The sequence below is a fragment of the Ovis aries genome, chromosome 2 (genome assembly GCF_016772045.2).
Source record: "Ovis aries strain OAR_USU_Benz2616 breed Rambouillet chromosome 2, ARS-UI_Ramb_v3.0, whole genome shotgun sequence".
NCBI lineage: Eukaryota > Metazoa > Chordata > Mammalia > Artiodactyla > Bovidae > Ovis > Ovis aries.
The window spans coordinates 73192281-73217071 of NC_056055.1; the positions used below are offsets into that span (position 1 = coordinate 73192281).

Here is a 24791-nt window from a genome sequence, read left to right on the forward strand (position 1 = left end):
AGGCAGAGAGCTGATGTGAGAGACCATGTCAGAAGGCTGTTGGGCAGAGTTGGCTGAGATCCAACCAAACTGTTCTAGGGCAACTTCCTTTCTGCTCAGCCTTAGTCTGGTGCCCTTTGGCACCTTCACCCGTCTCTGGTCCAAAGAGCAATGGCTAAGGCAGCACATTTGGCTTCACCTGATGGCAGTAGCTCAAGCCATGACAATTTAGGCAGGGAAGAGTGAGTTTGGTTGCCCTGTTTCAAAAGAAGTATGTGTTTGCACCACGCACCTAGGCTTCCATTTATTCTTAAATTTTTTTCTTGTCCAGTAAGGAGACCTGGGTTTGATCCCTGGGTTGGGAAGATCCCCTGGAGAAGGGAAAGGCTACCCACTCTGGTATTCTGGCCTGGAGAATTCCATGAACTATACACTCCATGGGGTTGCAAAGAGTTGGGCATGACTGAGTGACTTTCACTCACTTAAACAATCTCAGTAATTTAACTCAGTAACCCCAATAATTAGTTGCTACTTGACTTTCTGAGCATATACTCTGTCACATGCCTTCTTTTAAACTGTAAGATCTCATGTGAGCCTCAGTCACTCCCTGTGATAGAATCACTAGGTTCCATCATTACTTTATTAGATCTGGGTTGTAGAGGGCTCTGTAGTAGGGTTCAGTGTGTTACTGACCAGGGTTCTTGGCCGCCTTAAGAGAAGGATCAGAGGCCAGACAAGAAATTCAGGCCAGGCTTTTCTGGGGCCCTAAGAAATTCAGGCCAGGCTTTATTGGGGCCCCTACTGTGGCAGGGGAAATAAGAACAAACAGGTTCCCTTGTTTGCTCTCTCCCTGAGTAGGGCAAGCTTGGAGGTTATTCCTTGTTTGGGTTGAAGGTAGAGATGTGTCCAGGGGTCAGGCCAGAGAGGTGGCTTAGGTGTTTGCCCACCCCTTAGGTGATGTGTATAGGGGGCATCCGCTGTATCCTGCTTTTGTTCCCTGCTCTTCAAAAGTGGCAGTTGGTTTTTTTGTTTTTTTTTGTTTTTGTTTTTTTTTAGTCTCTGTATCTTTCATCCAGAATTTTCCCCAGCTGCATGCAGGTATTTTTAGTCCCATGTAGTTGCTTTGTATTTTGTTGCTGAGGAAGGATTGTCCAGGTACAAGCATTGCAGCACTGCAACAAAGGGTCCCAGGTCCTAGCCTGTCTCAAGTGCAGGAAGCAAATACTCCTCCAGGTGTATCAAGCAGAAGGAGATTTAGGATAAGGAATGAAGACTTTACAAAATCACTGAAAGGGCTGGAGAAGAGGAAGCCACTTGGCTTTTGGACTCAAGGTCATTCCAGTATAGCTGAGATCTAGAGGTCTGCTGGCCTGTCAGTCTGCCCCTATTGTTTGTTAGGCTCTCACTGTTGTCCTTAACCAGCCACAGTAGAGTGTGGAGTCTGGCCCCTGCCAGCATTTGTTGGAGCCCACTTATTGGCCTGAAGCTCCGTGGAAAGATGGCAAAATAGAGTTACCTTCTTTCCACTTCCCAAATCTCTCATGAGTACATCTAACTGACACAACTAATTCACACCCAGAAGCCTAACTTTGAGGATACCAGGGAAATATATTCTCAGCTTTCCAACTTCTCCATAGAAGAGATGAAATAAGTTTGAGAAAGCCATTTAAATATTCAGCCAATAGTGAAAGTGAAAGTCTTTCAGTTGTGTCCGTCTCTTTTTGACCCCATGGACTGTAGCCAGCCAGGCTCCTCTGTTCATGGAATTCTCCAGGCAAGAGTACTGGCTGGAGTGGGCTGCCATTGCCATTCTCTTCCCCAGGGGATCTTCCCGACTCGGGGATCGAACCCAGGTCTCCTGCATTGCAGGCAGATTCTTTACTATTGAAGCCACCAGGGAAGCCCATTCAGCCCATAAAGCAGGCCCAAATCTGCATGATTTCTGCAACCCATTTTTTAAATTGAAGTCTAATTTTCATATGAAAATGCAGAGGTTTTAAGTGTACAGTTTAATATTTTGACAGATACCTGAATTTTTGTTACCTACACCCAAATCAAGATTCAGATTTCCATCATGACATCTTGTCCCCTTGTTCCTCTTTTCAGCCAGTCCTTCCCACCTCCCAGTCAGAGGTGATCACTACTCTGATTTTATTAGTTTATTTCATCTGATAATCACAAATCAGTATTACCTGTTCTGAGACTTAAAATAGGTATTAATAAAACTGTGTAATATATATTCTTCTGTGTCTGGCTCCTTTTGCTCAAAATTATATTTGAGAGATTCAATCATGTATGTATCAGTAGTTCTGTCCTTTTTAGTGCTGAGGAGTATTCCATTATATGAATATATCATAGGCTTTCACCAGTTAATATATGTTGACATTGTTTCCAGCTATAAGCAATTGTTCCAGCTGTCTTAATAGCCATTGTTCCAGATATTATAAAAGTAGCTGCTTAAGACTATTTTTTTAAAAATAATTATTTATTTTCTCTATTTGACTGTGCTAGGTCTTAGTTGGGGCATGTGGAGTCTATTAATAGTTGCCTGACCAGGGATCCAACCTGGGCCCCCTGCAGTGGGAACATGGAGTCTTTGCCACTGGACCACCAGGGAAATCCCAAGACTTTTTTTTTTTAAATTTAATAGAAGCACTTAGTATTTCTGATGCAAGTAGACTACATTTTAAGAAACATTGCTCTAATGCAGAAAAACTGATGCTTAGAAAGGTTAAGTAAATTGTCCAAAGCCCCATAGCCAAGAAACACTTGATGCCAGAGCCCAGGCTCTTCCTTCTTGCGGAATAGACCTCAGTATAGCAGCTTGGAAAGTTGGCTGGAGACCTTTAGGACTGAAATGGAATTCTTCCATGACAGAGTCAGAGAACGGCCTTGAAAATAAGGCATGTGTTTCAACTACCAATTGCTGCATAACAAAACAACCAAATCTTTGGCTTAAACAATAGTTATTTTTTATGATTCTGTGGCAAGGCTGGGAGGTTCTTCTGTTGATCTTGCCTGGGCTCTCTTATGGCTCCGTTCTCTTGGGAGGACCACTAGGTGCTAGGCTCAGCTGGACTTCTCTCTCCAGGAGCTTTCGTCCTTAAGGAGTCTGTACCAGACTTCCCCATGTGGCAGTGGCGCTGTTCCAAAAGACTATATTGAAATGCACAAGCACTTATCAAGTCTGTGTTTACACTGTGTTCGATAATGTCCACTGGCTAAAACTAAGTCGCATGGCCAAACTCAGAATCAGTGTGGGAGGGGGCTATCCTAGTAATGGTGTGATTCTTCAGGGACTGTTAGTGTAACAGTTTATCATAGCCTGGAAGTTTATATTTCAGAGGCAGTAGGGAGCTAGAGAGGGTAGAACTAGGGAATTAATAAGAGAAGATTAAAGAAATTTCAATAAAATCAGAATAGGTTAAAAGAAATATGCTATGAAGGGAGGACCAGCATTCTTCCTGGTCATCTTTGTGGCCCCCACAGCACTCAAGGAAGAGTTTTACACAAGGTAGGTGCTCAGGAATATTTTCTAAATTGAATCAAAGTATCTCTGATACTCTAAAGTGTTAGAACCTATAGGAAGGATGGCTAAATGATAATACACTAAAGGAAGCCAGATTTCTTTTTTTAATTGAAGTATAGTTGGTGTACAATATTATATAAGTTACAGGTATATAATATAGTTATTCACAATTTTAAAGGTTTTACCCCATTTATGGTTATTATAAAATATTCACTATATTCCCCGCTCATACAGTATATCCTTGTAGCCTAATGAATTAATTTAAAAAATTATTTTTCCTATACCACATGGAATGTGGGATGTGGGATCTTAGTTCCCTGACCAGGAATCAAACCTATGCCCCCTGCAGTGGAAGTGCAGAGCCTTATCCACTGGACTGCCAGGGAAGTCCCTCTTGTAGCTTATTTTATACCTAATAGTTTTTGCCTGTTACTCTCCTTTCCCTACTTTTCCACTCCCATCTTCCCCCTCCCTACTGGTACCCACTGATTTGTTCACTAACCTCTAAGTCTGAGAAGCCAGACTTGTAAAAGTGTGAAATGAAGACAGACATGATAAAGAATATGAAAACAAACTTGTTCCATAAACAAACTGTATGTCTACCATTTAAATCAATGTTGATGGTTTGTTTATTTCAACCAATGCTATGCAAAGGACTGGAGATGTGTTTCTCAAAATGTGGGTCACCAGATCATGTGATATACACCCAGACAGTTGATTAGAAATGGCTGAGAGAGGTGTCTAAGTGGACAAGGCTAAGACAATGTCCTTGCTTCCATGATCTTCCCAGAACTTGTAGGGGGAATCTCAAAGTCACTGCCTGCCCCAATAGGGGACAGTAGATATGTGTGCCCTAACCATACCATCTTACCCTTATCACTTCAATGCAGGATAGAACTTCAAACTGCCAGCACCTGAATGTTCTGCCTGAGGGCGTTCTCTGTCCATTCCTCAGCCAAAGATTAGCAGATGTTGGTGTAGAATATTAAAACCAAACCAGTTATAAACCTACAAAGAGGCAAAGAGTCCCCATTATTCTACTAATCAAAATACAAGTTCTGCTGAAAATACAAAAGAACAACAACAACAAAAAGTCTTTCTAATGCCCTTCCACTCAGAAATGTTCAGTGAAGATTATAGACCTCCTCCTTCCTTACATTTCTGAAATTGATTCCAAGATGATCTGGCTACAATGTTGTTTTCCTCCAACCCACGTTTTGCACATGAATGACCTTTGAAATATAAACATGATGATTAAGTTTTGTGAAAACAGAGATGCTGTCTCTCAGTCTCCACTGTAACTTCAGAACCTAGCAATACCTGCTCACAAGAGGTACCCAGTAAATATTTATTGACTAGATATTATTGGAAACTTCCAAGTCATGAACAAGTTATAGCCCAAACAGTTTCTCTTATAAGGAGGCCCTGTGGAATTTGGAAGATATTTGGCCATCACAATAATAGGTGGTTTTTAGCTTATAGTCTACTAACATATAAAAAACAAATTCATCTATGATGTAGTTTAACAGTAGTCTCAGCTTTCCTAGTTCCTTTGAGCAGGAGAGCATACAGCAAAGGAAGAAAAAAGAAATGGAAAAAGGATAGGCCTTTGGAGTCATTTGGAATTCAATAAGTTATCATTAACATCTTCTATTTTCATACTTCCACTTTTTCACTTTTCTGCCATTTACGAATGCTTTCTCTGTGCCTGTTCCCCACCAGGCCCTCCCCCAAGTACAGTAACCCTCTTGCCACCAGATTCTCTTAATGCCAATCATAGTCCTGTTCCCTGAGTACAAATAACTTCAGATATTAAGAGGAAAGTGGCCTGATTGAGGAAATTCACACCCCAGATGAATGCTTCTTGGTTCTTTAACCCTCCTAAAGGTATTTCCAATTTTCTAAAGTCAACGTATAGTAAATCAGTCTCTAATTAGTGAAATTCACTGTAACAAGCTACAAATAAAAAAAAAAAATGGTGAAAGATGTTTTGGAGCACGTATTCTCACCAAAACTCTTCAGTCTTTTTTCAAACTACACTCCCTGCCCCCTGGAGTTGATCATTTGGATTATTCTGCATTTTTATAACTTCATGTTCTTTAAAGATCACTCCCTGCCTCTTTCCACTCAGTTGTTACCACAGGCCTGGGTGGGGAAGGAACATTTGAATAAACTTAGCCATAAGTGGGAAGGCCTACAAAGTGGACCCATCACTGACATCCATGATGGCCTTGCCCAACAATGTGCACCTTTGAAATCGCTCTGCCTGTGGGGACACTGGAACCAAGCCTAACATCAAACTGTGGTCACTACTCAGAGAACAAAAACGGGGATAAATTGGAGGGAATTTCTAACTAGACAATCTGGGGTTTTCCATCCTGACATTTGTATCCTCTTTAATTCTGTGTTACTCAAATATATTTATATTTGGCTACTGCAAAGACCTCTGTGACCAGGGGATTTCTGCTTTTGTAGCTATAGGAGAGAAATTGGATTAGAAAGGATTAAAGTGATAGTTAACCCAAGGTCACACAGCTGTTTATAAAAGAGCACATTTTCAACCTCCTAATCATTCTTTTGTTCCAAAGTAGATGCTTCATATCCCTTAAAATATAGTTCAGTTGCTCAGTCGTGTCTGACTCTTTGCAACCCCGTGGACTGCAGCGTGCCAGGCTTCCCTGTCCATCGCCAACTCCTGGAGCTTGCTCAAACTTGTGTCCATCAAGTCAATGATGCCATCCAACTATCTCATCCTCTGTCATCCCCTTCTCCTGCCTTCAATCTTTCCCAGCATCAGGGTCTTTTCCAATGAGTCAGTTCTTTGCAACAGATGGTTAAAGTATTGGAGTTTCAACTTTAGCATCAGTCCTCCCAATGAATATTCAGGATTTCCTAAAGGAAATCCTATTTCCTTTAGGATTGACTAGTGTGAGGATCTTGCAGTCCAAGGGACTCTCAAGAGTCTTCTCAACACCACAGTTCAAAAGCATCAATTATTCGGCACTGAGTTTTCTTTATGGTCCAAGTCTCACATCCATATGGAAAAACCATAGCTTTGACTAGACGGAGCTTTGTCGTCAAAGTAATGTCTCTGCTGTTGAATATGCTATCTAGGTTGGTCATAACTTTTCTTCCAAGGAGCAAATGTCTTTCTTCCAAGGAGCAAATGTCCTTTAATTTTATGGGTGCAGTCACCTTCTGCAGTGATTTTGGAGCCTAAGAAAATAAAATATAAGGGTTCCCCTAATAAGCTTGAAGTACAGTTCTTTTCTCTTTTCAGAGAAAAATAATAAATTTATATTTGTAGCCTTTCTGCATTGGCCTGAGATAGCATTTCTCGTAGTATGTTGTTCCACTGAACACTAGTTAATTTTAAAAAATGTTTCAAACACAAAATTCCAGTGTCTGGGATCTTATAGTCTTGTAATACACATTAGCATATTAAAGTTTCTGGAAAGTCTTGCAACAAATAAAATTAAAGTTTGTTGAAATCAGCAATCCCCAAATTTATTTGGTTAAATTTTACCTGTCTTCCCTCCTTCCTTCCTCTCTTCCTCCCTCCCTGTGATGCACGGTTGTAAAAATAATACATTTGAGGAAATACTGGATCAAGGTAAACAGAATCGAAAGTCAGTCTGTGGTAGGCCAATCATTTTCTGAGATCAGGAGCTTTCTTATTGCTTTGGCTGTGTCTCTACTGTGGACAGTATGACCAAATGATGACACTAAGGTGTATAGTCAGTTTGTATCTGTAGGAAGGCTTTGCGTTTAGCACATGTCTATTTGCTGTCCTTTCACTGCGTATAAGACATCTTGGTATTATGGGGAACAGGTATATTGGTCTCAATTGCATGTAAGGGAAATCAGCAGGTAGAATGTATTTCTGTTGCTTTTTAAGTAAGTTTGAAATTTGGTAGTTGTAGTCCTCCAACTTTGTTTTGCTTTTTTTTCCCTTTCAAGATTATCTTGGCTTTTCTAGAATTTTTTTTTCATTTGTGTATATATTGTGAAATTAGATAGACAATTTCTACAAAAATAAGCCTGGTAGGAATTTGATTGAGATTGCATTGAATCTCTTGACTAGTTTGAGGAGGGCTGATGCCTTAATGATGACTACATTTTGCAGTTCATGAACATGGGTTGTCATATTGTGGTATAATAAATATTTATATGGTTTTTGTCTTTGGTTCCTGGCACAAGAACTTCTACAGAGGGATGAGTGTCTTTGCATGCTAATGTGATGACTGGTGGCTGGGGGCCTCTAGATAGGAAAGGTTGTTGCTGAAAGAAAAGACCCCGGGATTCTTGGCCTCCGGAGGAGAATTCAATCCAGGGCCAGAGACGAGGCTTGAACGCTCAGGGCTTTTGTGTAATAGTTTTATTAAAATATAAAGGAGATAGAGAAAGCCTCTGACATAGGCATCAGAAGGGGGCAGAAAGAGTACCCCCCTGCTAGTCTTCAGCTGGATGTTACATAGTCACTAGCCTTCTGTTAATGAAAGAAAGGAATGTCTTAAAACTCAGAATGGCACCAAGCCCCCCATCCATAAAATGCATTTTGGGATAATCTTGGCACCAGATGATTCATCCTGGGCCATAAAACGATTGACTTGAATCTTGTAGAAGGGTAGATTACCATACAAACAGTTTCCTTTACATAGATTAGGGGAATAATGTCTGAGTATAACATACTGGTTTGTCAAGTAGGTTCTAAGCCATTAGGTGAAACTGACTTGAAGACAGAGTTTGGGGTAAATGCATAGTACATTAACATAGCTTAAGACAAACATTTCCTTAAGAAAAATGCACTGGTTAACTCAAGGTTTGAGAATAGTTAACTTCAGGTGAAACCAGGTGTCATTATGGCTACACAGTATTTTAAGAGAAAACTCCTTTTAAATTTATATAGAGAAGAAAAATAAATCACTAGTTTGTTTCCTCCTGCCTCTTAAGAGAGATAAAAATGTCTGATACTTGCAGTCTATTTCCTCCATTTGGAGACCCCTGGCTGTCCTGCCTGTTACCCTCTCAATAGCTTCAGAATGGAAATTTGTTGCCAGAAAGACCAAAACATGTTTAGAGGATTGGAACTTTCAGCCTCTCCCCACCTCTCTCTGACCATCCAGAAGAGGAGAGGAAAGCAGTTGAGTTAATCACCAGTGGCCAAAGGTGATCAAGTCAATTGTGCCTATTTAATGAAACCTCTACAAAAGCCCCTCAACTATGGGATTTGGAGCAATTCCAGGTTGGAACACATCCATGTGCCAGGAGGGTGGCACACACCAGCTCCCTGGGAACAGAAACTCCTGTACTAGGAGCTCTTCTGGACCTCGACCTATTTAATCTTTTCATCTGGCTGTCTGTTTGTATGCTCTATAATATTCTTTACAATAAACTAGTAATAGTAAGTGAGGTGCTTTCCTGAGTTCTGTGAGCCCTTGTAGTAAATTATCAAACCTAAGGAGGAGTTCAGTAGGAATCACCAATTTATAGCAAGTTGGTCAGAAGTAGAAGAGGCCTGGGACTCTAATTAGTGTCTGAAGTGGGGGCAGATTGAGCCTTTAAAAGCTGTTAACTCTGGGTATTTAGTGTCAGCATTGAATTGAATCATTGGACACCCAGTTGGTGTCTGAAGAGTTGGAGAATTGGTTGTTGCTGTGAAACAAACCATTACACCCCTCTTTTCTTCTCACTTTATGCTTGAGTGATTTTATCTACTCCAGCGCCTTCATCTGTCATCTAAATGCTTATTCCTCTCAACATTTCATCTCCACTCCAAATCTCACTCCTGAGATCTAAATATACATATCCAACCAACTATTTTCACTTGAGGTAGATTCCAAACAGATAAGCTGAAGCCAGGAGTACTGAATATAGACTTTAGCTATAGTTCAGTGAAGGAGAGGCAGATTTGACACGAAGTTCATCTAAGTTAAGAGCTTCCCTGATAGCTCAGTTGGTAAAGAATCTGCTCCCTGGTTCGATTCCTGGCTCAGATCTCCTGGAGAAGGGATAGGCTACCCACTCTAGTATTCTTGGGCTTCCCTGTGGCTCAGCTGGTAAAGAATCCGCCTGCAATGTGGGAGACCTGGATTTGATCCCTGGGTTGGGAAGATCCCCTGGAGAAGGGAAAGGCTAGCCACTGTATTAGTCTGGCCTGGAGAATTCCATGGACTATGTAGTCCATGGGGTTGCAAAGAGTCGGACATGACTGAATGATGTTCACTCAGCTAAGTTAATTGAGAAAATAAATCAATAAAATTCAGAGGAATATAGCTGAATCAAGAAACTCTACAGTGTTCTTAATGTCCATATAAAATCCAAATAAAAGATTAATTTGTTTGACTGCACTCTTAGTTGCAGCACGTGGGATCTTCGGTCTTCATTGTGACAAACTCTTAGCTGGGGCATGTAGAATCTTGTTCCCTGACCAGGAATTGAACCCAGGTCCCCTGCATTGGGAGCACTGAGTGTTAGCCATTGGACCACCAGGGAAGTCCCTAAAATCCAAGATTTTTAGCCACATAGGAAAACCTTATTACATACTCAAGAAAAAAAAGAGAATCAATGGAGACTAACCGTCAAATAACTCAGATATTAGATTTGGAAAATACATATTTAAAAGTAGCTATTATAACAACAGGTAGAAATTAAAATATTCTCATTATAGAAGAACAAATAGAAAAATCTCAGTAGAAAAATAGAAATTATAAAACAAAATGGAACTGCTAGAACTAAAAAATGTAATATCTTAAATAAAAATGTACTGGAAATATTATCAGCAGATTAGAGATGGCAGAAGAGTCAGTTAACTTGAAGATATAGCAAATATCAGTCAATCATGTACTCATTCCTGAACCAATCACTGATTGGCTTATACTAATTAATTCACCTCTCAGGTCATAAGTTATTCATGAGGAAGCGATACAAACCTGAACAAAATTGAAATTCACTTAGAAACGATGAAGGAGAGAATGGATTCTGGCAAGACAATCATCAGTATTCACTTTCCTGTGCTTTGTTTTTCTTATTCATGATAGGGTGATAACAATCATACATAATTCACAGGATTGATTTGAGGATTCAGTTCAGTCGCTTAGTTGTGTCCAACTCTTTGTGTCCTCAAACTCATGTCCATCGAGTCAGTGATGCCATCAGCCATCTCATCCTCTGTAGTTCCCCCTCTCTTCCTGCCCGCAATCCCTCCCAGCATCAGAGTCTTTTCCAATGAGTCAACTCTTTGCATCAGGTGGCCAAAGTACTGGAGTTTCAGCTTTAGCATCACTCCTTCCAAAGAACACCCAGGACTGATCTCCTTTAGAATGGACTGGTTGGATCTCCATGCAGTCCAAGGGACTCTCAAGAGTCTTCTCCAACACCACAGTTCAAAAGCATCAATTCTTCGGCGCTCAGCCTTCTTCACAGTCCAACTCTCACATCCATATATGACCAGTGGAAAAACCATGGCCTTGACTAGCCGGACCTTTGTTGGCAAAGTAGTGTCTCTGCTTTTGAATATGCTATCTAGGTTGGTCATAACTTTCCTTCCAAGGAGTAAGCGTCTTTTAATTTCATGGCTGCAGTCACCATCTGCAGTGATTTTGGAGACCCCAAAAATAAAGTCTGACAACTGTTTCCACTGTTTCCCCATCTATTTCCCATGAAGTGATGGGACCAGATGCCATGATCTTCGTTTTCTGAATGTTGAGCTTTAAGCCAACTTTTTCACTCTCCTCTTTCACTTTCATCAAGAGGCTTATTAGTTCCTCTTCACTTTCTGCCATAAGGGTGGTGTCATCTGCATATCTGAGGTTATTGATATTTCTCCCGGCAGTCTTGATTCCAGCTTGTGCTGCATCCAGCCCAATGTTTCTCTTGATGTACTCTGCATAGAAGTTAAATAAGCAGGGTGACAATATACAGCCTTGATGTACTCCTTTTCCTATTTGGAACCAGTCTGTTGTTCCATGTCCAGTTCTAACTGTTGCTTCCTGACCTGCATATAGGTTTCTCAAGAGGCACATCAAGTGGTCTGGTATTCCCATCTCTTCCAGAATTTTCCACAGTTTATTGTGATCCACACAGTCAAAGGCTTTGGCATAGTCAATAAAGCAGAAAAAGATGTTTTTCTGGAACTCTCTTGCTTTTTTGACGATCCAGCGGATGTTGGCAATTTGATCTCTGGTTCCTCTGCCTTTTCTAAAACCAGCTTGAACTGTAGCTAAAGGATTAAAGGATTGAGGATTAAATAAGGTAATTCAAGTCCTCAGTACATGGCCAGCACATAGTAAGACCTCAATAGATGTTAGCTCTTACTCGTAATGTTCGTATGGTTTCTGTCTTTGCTATCATGCCTAGGAAGTTCTTTTCCTCCCTAAGATGATACATTCACTCATATTTGCTTTAACAGTATTATGTTTTATATTCTCATCTTTCTCATAGTTTATTTTATTGTGGTAAGAACATTTAGCATGAGATCCACCCTCTTGAAGTTTTAATTTTATGATACAGTTTGTTACCTTAGATAAAATGTTGTATAGTAGATCTCTAGGATTTATTTATCTTGTTTAACTGAAACTTTATACCCACCGATGATCATCTTCCCATTTCCTCCTCTCCTTAGCCTCTGGCAACTACCAGTTGATTCTATGGTTCTATGAAATTGACTGTTTTCAATGCCTCACACAACTAATCATGCAGTATTTGTCCTACTGTGGCTGGCATAATATTTTACTTCACATAACTTAAAGTCACACAGCCAGAAACTAACTGAATTAATATTTGAATCCCAGTAGTTTGACCTAAAGCCTGGAAATTTAATGGAGTATGATATAAAATAGTATCTACTATGTATACTGGCCATTTCTAAAACACAGGAGTATTGAGGAAGCCAGATGAGTTATTGTATATAGAAGCTCTTGGTAAACTGTAAAGGACTACATAGTGTTGGTGAGCAGGGATTCAGCCTCACTGCTTGTCAGAATGTAACAAGAAAAAACAGCCAACATCCAGCCCACGACTGCCCAGCAGCCTCCTCTCACCCTTCTTCCTCTATTTCTTTCAGTCCCTGTCATTTAAATCATGCTGCTTGACTGCCCACATGGAACCCCCTCAGCTAATCCAACAGTACAAGATACCTCCCCAGTCCTGCCAAAGAACTCTGCAAAAAGCCTGCTTCCTTTTTCTGGGGATGAAATAGGATGGATTTCATACCTGAAAGATGAAAGAGAATTGAACCCAAATAGTAGCTCTCAGTCACTTGGTAATTAATTGGCCATTTCTTCTTTCTCTTTTTCCAGCAAGTAACCAGCAGCAGCAGCAGCAGACAGATATGGTTAACCTTACAGGTTGAGTAGAATTGGATATAGAGACAGAAGTTTAGATAATTGCTAATGTAAGCCAGCTAATATTAGTTTAAAATTTTATGGGAAGGAAATGTTTTTTTAGTACAATCCTGCTATTGCTGAAGAGTTCAGAACATCTCATTAGGTAATACTAAAAGGCATCCACTCCTTCATCATCTTCTGATGATAGTCATTCTTCAAAGTATTTGACTTATTGCTCCTGAAGTGTAAAAGAGATAGAAAACTTTCCCACTTCTAAACGCAGACTTCTGTAGTTAAGAAGACTTGGCATGGTGAAGAAATGGATCCCTGACAGGAACGGCAGTTGGGAATTTCCAAATCTGATACATTCCAGTGAATGAATGAATACTCAGGAGTTATGAGTGGCTCCCCAATGGGAAGAAAGCTGTTGGGATTACTGACCACAAAAAAGAAAAATTTCAAAATTTCCAATTATTTGTCACTTTAGATTGCTTTCTATATTTGGGAAATCCACTCTTAACAGCCCTAAGGGCAATTTCTAAGTTAAAAAGGGGGAAAAAAAGGAGATGCCACTTTGGAGGATGTCATTGCTTCATCCTTCAAATAACCACATGGCAGAATGTGCAGCAATTTCCTCATTAGGAAATTCTGTTCAAAGCACCCTATGCTTCTCTACATGCAGACTGGAACTCTGCTGAGAGCTAGACTGGCAAACCCATCACCTGACAAAGTTCACTCATATGGGCTCCAAGGAAAAGTTGGAGCCTAATATCAACTTTTGGAGTTGGAGTTGCCTAACTCAGAAGTCAAAAAATCTCATGGGTGTTTCTGACTGAGCTCCAGACCCTGAGGCAAAGCAAATAAGTGCTGGAATCATAAGCTCTTTATTTTCTAGTTCTTAACACACTTCTCCACAGGTGATTTCATAATATAATGGGGTTGTCTAATTAATAACTATATGTACATCTCTTGGAAAAAAGTCTATTCATGTAATTTATAAAAATAGTCTATTCATAATTATTATTCAACAATAATAATGGTGTTGGGATTAAGATTCATTACTTAATAAATATTAGTAAATTAAGGAAAAGTATGCAGTTCATACCATCAGCATAATGTAACACTCATTTGAAAATGAATACTCTTTTTAACTGCTTAAAAAGGCTACTAATTTAAGATTAGATTCACTTTACTATTGTGAGGTAGAAAACTGAGAGAAGTTATATCAGTTTTCATAACCTAAGAATCACATGCCATCTCTGAATGATCACATATTTTAAATGGCTTATTATAAGTAAAGTGTCATTATAAATTATTAAAGATCACTAGCCAGTTCCAAAGGTAGATGCTTTCCCAGAGTATCTCTAATTTCTAGGCTTTTGAAGGGGAAGCTGTTGGGTTTATTTATTTCATTAAAAATGGTATTTATTCTGTTTTCTAATTAAAAAACAATGCATGAAAAATTAATACAATTTAAAAGAAGGAATACATATTCATTTTTAAAAAATATTGCTAGCAAAGCTGCAGTTGACATCTTTGAACATTTGTGATTGGGTTCATGTATTAATACATCTGTAAGAATAATCCTTGGATTAGAGTTACTGGGTCAAAGAGCACATGCATTTAAAATTTGAAAGCTGTTGTTCAAATTGCCTTCTACAAAGGGTTAACCAGTTTCCAGTCCTATTGACATATACGAGACTCTGTTTTCCCTTTAGGCCTTTTCTTTTCCTGTTTTAGGTATGAGCATATAGATCTATATAGATAGGTAATTAGACCTATTGTAAAAAAAAAAAAAGCACATTATACTGTCAGTATTGTTTTGAAATCGCCCTCTAGTATTTGAGTCATAAGCTTGTTTATTCATCATTTTCAGTTTTTATGTATAGAATCATTCATTTGTGGGAGCTGTAGCCTACGTCAGCCACCATTATTGCCAAAGCTGGGTACTGAAACTATGCATTTGGACTGACCTAACCCTACCTTTGAAGAATTGTCTCTTGGATGAAGACAGAAATGAAATGCTTTTTCCCTGGAAATAAGTAAACAAATGCTTTGAAATAGTTGGCTAAGTTATCCTTCTGAAAGTTAACTCTCAGTTATCTTTTAGAACCTAATTAAATTATTAAAATGACATTCAAACCCTGTAGGCTTGGGCTGCTATAATGAAATGCCACAAAAATGGGTGGCTTAAACAACAGAAATTTCTTTTCTCACAGTTCTGTTGACCAGAAGTTTGAGATCAAGGTGCCAGCATGGTTACCGTCTTGTGAGAACTCTCGCCCCAGACCCAGCAATTTCATTTCTATATATTAATATTTACTTAACAGAAATGTGGGCTTCCCTGGTGGCTCAGACTGTAAAGAATTTGCCTGCAATGTGGGATACCCAGGTTCGATCCCTGGATTGGGAAGATCCTCTGGAGAAGGGAATGGCTACCCACTCCGGGAGAATTCCATGGACAGAGGAGCCTGGCGGCTATAGTCCATGGGATTACAGAGGGTCAGACACGACTGAGTGACTAGCACACTTTCAAGGACAAAGCAGAAATGCATATACATGTGTTCAGTTCAGTTCAGTTGCTCAGTCGTGTCCGACTCTTTGCAACCCCATGAATTGCAGTACGGCAGGCCTCCCTATCCATCACCAACTCCCGGAGTTCACCCAAACTCATGTCCATCGAGTCAGTGATGCCATCCAGCCATCTCATCCTCTGTCGTCCCCTTCTCCTCCTGCCCCCAATCCCTTCCAGCATCAATCTTTTCCAGTGAGTCAACTCTTCGCATCAGGTGGCCAAAGTATTGGAGTTTCAGCTTTAGCATCATTCCTTCCAAAGAACACCCAGGACTGATCTCCTTTAGAATGGACTATATATACATGGGTACCAACAGATATATAAGAATTCATTGCAGCACTGTTTGTAATGGCCCTTAATTGGAAAGAATAAACAAACCAAAATATAGTGCCAAAATAAATTTCAGAAACAGGATGTTGAGCAAAGAAAGCTAGATACAGAATAGTATATGTTGTATAGTTTCATTGATATAAAGTTTTTTTAAAAATCTATATTGTTTAGTGTCAATATAGATTATTGGCAGGACTGATCTATTTTAGAATGGACTGATTGGATCTCCTTGCAGTCCAAGGGACTCTCAAGAGTCTTCTCCAATCCCACAGTTTAAAAGCATCAATTCTTCGGCGCTCAGCTTTCTTCACAGTCCAACTCTTACATCCATACATGACCAGTGGAAAAACCATGGCCTTGACTAGATGGACCTTTGTTGGCAAAGTAATGTGTCTGCTTTTGAATATGCTATCTAGGTTGGTCATAACTTTCCTTCCAAGGAGTAAGTGTCTTTTAATTTCATGGCTGCAGTCACCATCTGCATTGATTTTGGAGCCCCCAAAAATAAAGTCTGACACTGTTTCCACTGTTTCCCCATCTATTTCCCATGAAGTGATGGGACCAGATGCCATGATCTTCGTTTTCTGGATGTTAAGCTTTAAGCCAACTTTTTCACTTTCCTCTTCACTTTCTGCCATAAGGGTGGTGTCATCTGCATATCTGAGATTATTGATATTTCTCTCGGCAATTTTGATTGTACCTTGTGCTTCTTCCAGCCCAGTGTTTCTCATGATGTACTCTGCACAGAAGTTAAATAAGCAGGGTGACAATATACAGCCTTGATGTACTCCTTTTCCTATTTGGAACCAGTCTGTTGTTCCATGTCCAGTTCTAACTGTTGCTTCCTGACCTGGATAAAGGTTTCTCAAGAGGCAGGTCAGGTGGTCTGGTATAGGGACTTATAATCTGCAAATTTGAGTGTTACTAAAGTATAACTATTGGATGGAGTCCTTCAATTTGAGGTAGGGAAAACCATAGTCAATTGTTATTCAGATTTATTTTGAATAACAAAGTTATTCAAACTCTGTAAGAAATATATTTTACATTGTGTTCTAACACACACACATATACCTGCCACCCCACGTGCTGGCAACAAAAGGTTGATCAAAAATACTTACCTTACCACACGTGAGTAACTTTTTTATTTTCCACAATTTTAATACTGTAAATATATTAATGCTCTACTCTTCTATCCTGTTTGATTTTTTTAAATATAAAGATTGTGGTTCATTAAATTGATTTCATCTTCCACTAACGGCTTGTAAGATACAGTTTGAAAAACACTGCCTTAAACATATCCAGTCCAACTCTAGAAACAGAAGCGCAGAGAAGCTAAGTGACTTACCTAATGGCACACAGAAAAGAATAAAACAGGAGAGACCCATGTTTCCTTACACCAACTGTTTTCCCTTACAAAGCAGCTCAGTTTTTCCTGAAACTGATTTAGACAATTGCTTAGTCACAACATTCAGGTCATTATCATTTCACTTTAAATGAAATTTATGTTCTTATAATTTGGTGAATGAACTGTAACCTGCCCGAAGAGAGAGCCATTCGTTGGGCCACCATTTTAGGGAAACTGGTAGAAATGAAGTTGTTGTCGTTGTTTTTTTTCCAGATCCTAGTCAGAGAGAAGTATAAATATGGAGCTCTTGAAGGCTCAGTATTTGGAGTCACACAGACACAGGTGTAGATTCCAGCTGCAACCCTCTCTAGTTTTGTGATCTGTGGGTAAGAAGCTTCTCTATGACTCAACTTCCTCAACTGTAAAATGGAAATAATAATGATAAAACTATAGAATTGAGTGAGGTCATTCATGTGAAGTATCCATGTGTTATTGCTTCCCTGGTGGCTCAGAGGGTAAAGCGTCTGCCTGCAATGCAGGAGACCCAGGTTCAATCCCTGGGTCGGGAAGATCCCCTGGAGAAGGAAATGCCAACCCACTCCAGTACTCTTGCCTGGAAAATTCCATAGATGGAAAAGCCTGGTAGGCTATAGTTCATGGGGTCGCAAAGAGTTGGACACGACTGAGCGACTTCACTTCACTTCACTTCACACAATATCTCAAGCATGGAAAATACTCAATGTATGTTGACATTTTGATGATGATAGTCAGCAGGGAAGTCTAGTCTAAGGGAAAATGAGGCAGTCCTGTGAACAGAACCCTGAAAATCCAGCAGAGGTCAGTGGAAACTACCTACAATTAAATAAAAGAGGTTGGTGTCCATTGATCTCCAATTCCACAAACAATGAATAAGATACTAACAAACCCATATATAGAAATTACTCAATGTTGATTTACAGTAAATGTGATTATCAGTTCAGTCACCCAGTCATGTCCAATCTTTGCAACCCCATGGACTGCAGCATGCCAGGCTTCCCTGTCCATCACCAACTCCTGGAGCTTGCTCAGACTCATGTCCATCAAGTCAGTGATGCCATCCAACCATCTCATCCTCTGTTATCCTCTTCTCGTTGATAATAGCAATCAGTTATTATAGACATGATAATAGCAATCAGTTAACAAATGATGGATTTAAATATGAACTGGCATATAGGGACTTGGTGATAAATATTCAGTTAAGTGGTCAACCCAGTGTCATCCTCTTCTTGATAATAGCAATCAGTTATTACAGACATGATAATAGCAATCATTAATAAATGATGGATTTAAATATTAACTGGCATATAGGGACTCGGTGATAAATATTCAGTTAATTGATCAACCCAGAATGGACTAGATATGGAGAGAGACTGGGCTTTCTTAAACAGGCAGACTATAGCAGATAGCTCTCTTCTGTTGCAGTCACCTTTCAGGACAAGTGATAACAAAATATCAGCTAGTTGAAATCCTCAGTCCTGTTCCCTCTTCCTCTTACCTTATTTACACTTCATCATAAACACAAAGGTCCAGCAGTGGCTACCTGCAGTGAGTCTGTGTCCAGCTGCCGTATAGATGGAGAACCTAATAACAAACTTGCAACTGAAAGAATTTCACACTGAAGAGAGAATAAGTAAATAGTTCATAGACTAGCTGTATTGTTATTCAAAGGGGAATCCAAGCTTTGGAAGAGTTTCCCAGACATGCAACGGCCTCTGAGCTTTTGTATTCTGAGACACTGTGATAAGAAGCATGAGAGCATCTATAGAAAATAATCAACTTTAGTAACTGAGACAACTTTCATGACAATGAAAGAAGCAAATAATCCCTGTGTTCCCAACTTGACCAGTTTTGGACAAAGGCAAAAATAGTCTGCTGCTGCTGCTGCTGCTGCTGCTGCTGCTAAGTCGCTTCGGTCGTGTCCGACTCTGTGCGACCCCATAGATGGCAGCCCACCAGGCTCCCTCGTCCCCGGGATTCTCCAGGCAAGAACACTGGAGTCTAGGTAAGTATTAAAATAAATCCAATGTGTCTGAACTTCCTTGTCAGAAGTCACTGATGGTCTGAGGTCAGGAGTGTGACTAAAGTGCCCACATTCTTTTCAGGCCTCACATCATCACTACACCTGGTAACAGCGTTGCCCCTCTTCAAATGTGCTCAGACATTACTGCTGGCGACACAGAGCTCAGTTCTGCCACAGAAGGGTCTTCTGATGCTCTAATCCTTCTCATGAGGGATGAACTCTGCCCTCTCATGTAATGATAATCTTGCATTGGGGTCTTTGCAAATGTTAGCTCAGAGAATCCTCATTCTTCCATTTTATAGACAAGGTAGTGAAATTTAGTGACTCTTTAGGCACAGAAATGGGATTAGAAGCCAAATTTGGCAGCCAAACCCATGATGAAGCCCAGGGGAAGCAGGGAGCACAGAGATGTCAGAATCAGAGGCCCAGTGTTCATTTCTCAGTTCCATGTCTCAATAGCTCATAATATTGGGACATTTTCTTAATCTTGGTTTTCATATCTGTAGGGTGAAGATTATAATAGTAGCCACCTCAAAGCATTGTTTAATCATGTGAGACAATGCATGTAAATTACTTAGGACAGTGCTTGGCATATAGTAACTGCTTAGTAAACATTACCAATCAAGTCCTCTATCTTTCTGGGGCTTTTGAAACTAAAATATGAGCAATCTGCTGTACTCAATCTCTGCTGCTGCTGCTGTTTAGTCGCTTCAGTTGTGTCCGACTCTGTGCGACCCCATAGATGGCAGCCCACCAGGCTCCCCTGTCCCTGGGATTCTCCAGGCAAGAACACTGGAGTGGTTGCCATTTCCTTCTCCAATGCATGAAAGGAAAAGTGAAAGTGAAGTAGCTCAGTCGTGATCGACTCTTAGTGACCCCATGGACTGCAGCCTACCTGGCTCCTCTGTCCGTGGGATTTTCCGGGCAAGAGTACTGGAGTGGGGTGCCATTGCCTTCTCCTACTCAATCTCTAAAGTCCCCTAAACAGATAGGTATGTTGCTGCTTGCTTGCTGATTCTGGGCACATAATATTCTGAAATAAAATATTTTAAACTTCTGAGAAAGGTAAAGCTGTATGTAAAATCTTAATTCTTCTAGATTTATTATGAATTTCTACTGCTTACTTTAAATAGCCATCTAATCACATACTACCACCTCTGCCCCCTTAAACTGAGTAACTGATAGGTAAAAATAACATTTTGCACCAAGAAGGCTTTTACATTTCCCTGTGCTTACCTAGTTACATTGACACATCATTTATGATCACTCACCTAGTAGTGGAATGCCCAGTGTTGGTGTAACAGAGCTTCTTGGCTAGGTCAGAGTTGAGGCTCAGGTGATTGTGATAAGAAAGTCTGGCACTGATTTGCAAAGGGACCAAGGAGAGTCCTGGAACACGAGACTTGAGTCCTGATACCACTGGCTTCAGACACTATGCCTGATGGACTGGAATAGCTCTCACAGAGGCCAGATGACAGAAATGGCTGGGGTGATCCCCTATGTGACCTGTCAGTGCTGGGGCTCTTGAGAGCTAAGTAACCACAAGGGAAGAACTGCCACAACAAAACCAAAACCAGCAGCAAGGCCATGGTGTCTTAAGGTGCCGGGGTCCAGCCCCGGTGGATCCAGGGAATTCGAAGGGTGGACGGCGCTGGCATGGAAAGACTTGTTTATTTATTAATATAAGATTAGATTAAGAAACTATAGTGTAGTAAGAAGATTAAGTGGAGGAAGAGGGCTGAATAGCTTGGTTTACACGGAAGGCCAATAAAATTCCAGACAAGGAATTTGCGCCATCTACCTTGGGCCACCGGCGCCCACTTGAATATCTAAGGGTGCCTCGCCTTAAGCTCCCTTTCGCGCGGGTCTTAACAGCCCGGGCAAGTAAGTAGACCTGGCGAGCCTCTGCGCCCCAGGTGGAGATTCAGCCTGAAGTTAAAGTAAAGAGCAGAGAGAGGGAAAGGGAGAGAAGAAGAAAGAGAGAGAAAGACACGGGGGAGCCAGAGTCCCAAGAAACCAGGCCGAGAGACTAGTTCGAGAAACTGGTCCGAGAAACTGGTCCGATCCTTTATTGTTCAAAAGGCCTTTTATACTTTTGATAAAACATGGAGATCAATGGGTAACACAAAATTATGTCGCGTTCGCAGCCCAGACTCTTTCTGTATACCATTTTGTATACAAAAGGTCTCAGGTGATTTACATTATCTTCTGGCCAAGAGGCTTGTTAACACTTTTGGCTCTCTTCCTTAATGAATGTTAATTTTGTTTCCCCTGAAGTGTTTTTCTTTAATCTTCATCTCCTTAAAGCATTAAAGTTACATCTCTATAGAACAAAGGTGCAGTGGGTTATAACAAGGTACTTAACTCAAAGATCTAATGTTGCTAATACCAGGTCTACTACTTGTTTTTCTATATACCAACTATATCTAAAAATAAAGGATATGAAAATTTGGCAGCAAGCATTGACCCAACAAATGAAACTTTTAATCAGTCCTATTCTAAAGATTTTGACTCCTCGGAAGCTCCTACATTCCTAGGATGTTTTAAGCTTCCCGTGCCTCCTGCGGTCAGGAGGCCTCAAACAATCACAGGCGCAGCTGTACGAGTCCTGCAGGCAGGCTAGAAAGCCATCAGAGGGTTTTTTGGATTGAAACACTCTTTCAAATGCAGAAGACTAAAGCCCTGAATTGACTTTTTCCAGAAAATGTCAGAAGAGTGGAAAAGCAGAGCTCAAAAGCCGGCAGATTTTTGTTGGGGTACGTGCTTAGGAATTTCCAGAGGGGTCCCTGAAGTCTGAGCACACCTTGCGTATGTCAGCTTCCTTCCTCATGACCTTGTCACGGGTGGGATTCCTCACACTGGCTTCCGGCATTAAGGAGTGGTTGCCCCTGGTGTACAGTAGGGGTTGCTACCAAAATCCATCCTGACTTTACCATCTGGGTGAGTAAGGGCCCTAAGGAAAATACCTGTTTCTAACTTGTGAGTGAGCTGTGCAGAGAAGACTGGGCACTGAAAAACTATTATGGACCACCCCTCCTAAACTTCTCATTGTTCAAGGTCAGTTTTAGGTGACAAGATGTCCTGCATTGGCAGGATGGTGTGATCCCCTGGGTGGCCTGTCAGTGCCTAAACTGCTAATAAGGTGACAAATGAAAGAGTTTGCTGGGCTAACCACTTCACACTGTGAGGTTCAAGCAGCTTTACTGAGGCCTCTTTCCCTTCTGAGTTCCCTAGCTCTGTGTTTATGGATATTTGCATGTATTTGTAGGCACCTTGGCAGGCTCTGAGAAATGACTTTAAAAGGGAGATTCTGAGAATTTGGACTTCCTATGGTCAAATTGATGGGAGGCTTAGAGCTGGTGAAATTTGGATATTAATGTTATTATTATCCTTGTTCTAATGATGAATGAAGGCTGAACTCTCTGGATTGCCCCACATCAGAGGATTCAAAAAGAGTGCTGATTTCTTACAAAGACAATTTCAAGTTAAGTATTCCTTAATGTCAGACACTATATCCTGTATTTTTAAAGAGTGTTCACAAATCCTAGAAGAGTGCTAGTATTATACATAATAGATGCTCAAAGAAAAATTTAGAGTAAAATTTGTTGCCAATCCATTCTCTTGTGGCCTGAAGACTTGGAGTGCTTTAGTGGACTGTGGTTTCTTCTTGCAAATCATCAACCTCTTCTCTGCTATGACTCATATTAACAGGAAGACTGATGAAATTTCTTTTCAGCAATAACCGGAATGTGTTCTTTACTTTATTACTTAAAAGTGTAGTAGATTCACTAACATGATGACAGAGAGAAGTGAAACATTTTCTTAGGGGACTTTGGTAAAACTTCCTTCCCCCCTTTTTTCTTTATCAGTGGAGTAATTATAAATGTAGCAGTAATTATACAAGGAACTGGTGTTTTGAAAAAACTTGTCTACCTACTTTGAAGATATTTTCCAAATGAATTACAGTTACATACCACAAGGAATAAGTAATCTACAACAGACATTCATATTTTTTATGCAGAACAAATATTAAATATCTAAAAAATTTACTAATTAGATAAAATTGGCTCTTCCCCTTCAACTACGGTACCTCCATGAGTTTGGGGGAGTTTGCTTTGTTACTTATTGTGTGAAAGACAAGAACTTATTACCCTCTGAAAATTGGAAACTGTATTGATATTGGAGTGAGCAAAGGCAGGAATGACATCACCAGATTTCTTTTTCTCTTGAGAAGTCAGTGAGTAACTGGGGTGTGTCAGTTTCACTGTAATTTTTGTCCAAGAGTATTTTTCTCTTTGAGATTTGTATTCCAAATATAATGTTGTTGCTTAGATAAATTCTCTGGAATAAACTATAAATCTGGTATATGAAATTAAAACTGTCATCTCAGTATCTTTGATTTTGCTTCAGCAGTTAAATTAGGGATTGAGATTTAGGATTTAGTATTGCTTTGCCCATATTCTTACCTCCCAGCCTTCTTTCCTCTTTCCACTCCTGTGATTTTAGGCTAGAGGAGAGGAAAGTAGGAGAAAGAAAATATTGGAGTATGACCTTTATAGTCTCTTCCTTGTTTTTCAACCATAGTTCACTAATAGATATTATTATATCTTATTTTATTCATCCAGAAACTCTCTGTGGGAGCTGCTTGTATTGTCTTTGTATCCCTGATGAAAACACCAAGGCACAGAAATTGTTAACCTGTGTGGAACCTGATTTCAACTCTATTTAATTCCCAAAAGCTCAGTCTTCCCAAGCATGAGACACAGTAAATATTTGACCATTTCTGACTCCTTCATTCCTACACCATAGAGGACATGGCTGAGGTTAGATGCAAAACCTGGGGCCTCCTCAGCCCCCTCTGACACCAGGTTTAACAGTAAAAAGGGGAGGACCATCTAGATTTAGAACAGAAGAAAGACAAGAAGACAGGAAAATAGAAGGAAATAAAAGCAAAATAGAAATGAGGCCAAGGAGAGAGAAAGGGATATTTGGGAGAATTTGTGGAGAATGGGAAAAGAAGGATTAAATTTAAGTCCTTGAAAAATGAGAAATGCCCTCCATACTTGGACTTTTTTGTATGAACAATATTTCCTAATATTTTCACCAGAAGTTTCCCAAATACTGAATACTCTGATCTAAAATTTTTATCTTTTTGAAGTGTAAGTAATTCAGATAATGATGATTTACCCATGGAAAGGAATACATAATAGAGGCTCAAATGGCTTTTCTCTACCAATCTTTTCTGACCACTTATTATTCCACTCCTTTTTGATTGTTCTCCATTTCCTTTTTTCTTATCCATACCCTCTGACTATATTCAAGTTGATGATCATAGTATGCCTACTGCACCCCAAATATTATGGGGATGGAATACAAAGAGAATGTTACTAATCATCTAGGAATGGAAGCTTCCATTTCAAATCTTAGTTTTCATAAAGCATACATTTCTCTATATTTTGTTCTGGTGGTCAATCCTGAGTCTTGAGAATTGACTTTATATTCTTACTGATTATTGCTAATATAGGAAAAATAATGCTTTTTGTATTATCTGTCTTGAATCTTGCTATGTCATTTCATTATTTTATCAGTGCAACTTTTTAAGCTAATTTTCTTAGATTTTTAAAAGTTAGATATTTGCAATTAATGAC

General features: G+C 39.9%; 1 protein-coding gene across 2 annotated transcripts in view; it reads left to right on the forward strand.

The window, feature by feature from the left end:
• Positions 1-24791, forward strand: part of RCL1 (RNA terminal phosphate cyclase like 1) — a 183474-nt gene that overhangs the window by 88490 nt on the left and 70193 nt on the right. The window contains exon 9 of one of the 2 annotated variants that reach the window (XM_060409421.1): positions 1-23521. This exon is cut by the window's left edge and continues 13179 nt beyond it. The exons of the other annotated variant lie outside the window; for it this stretch is intronic. The gene's annotated coding sequence lies outside the window, so the exon portion shown is untranslated. Of the gene's footprint in view, positions 23522-24791 lie in introns of those variants that run through there. 2 annotated transcript variants of the gene reach the window in all.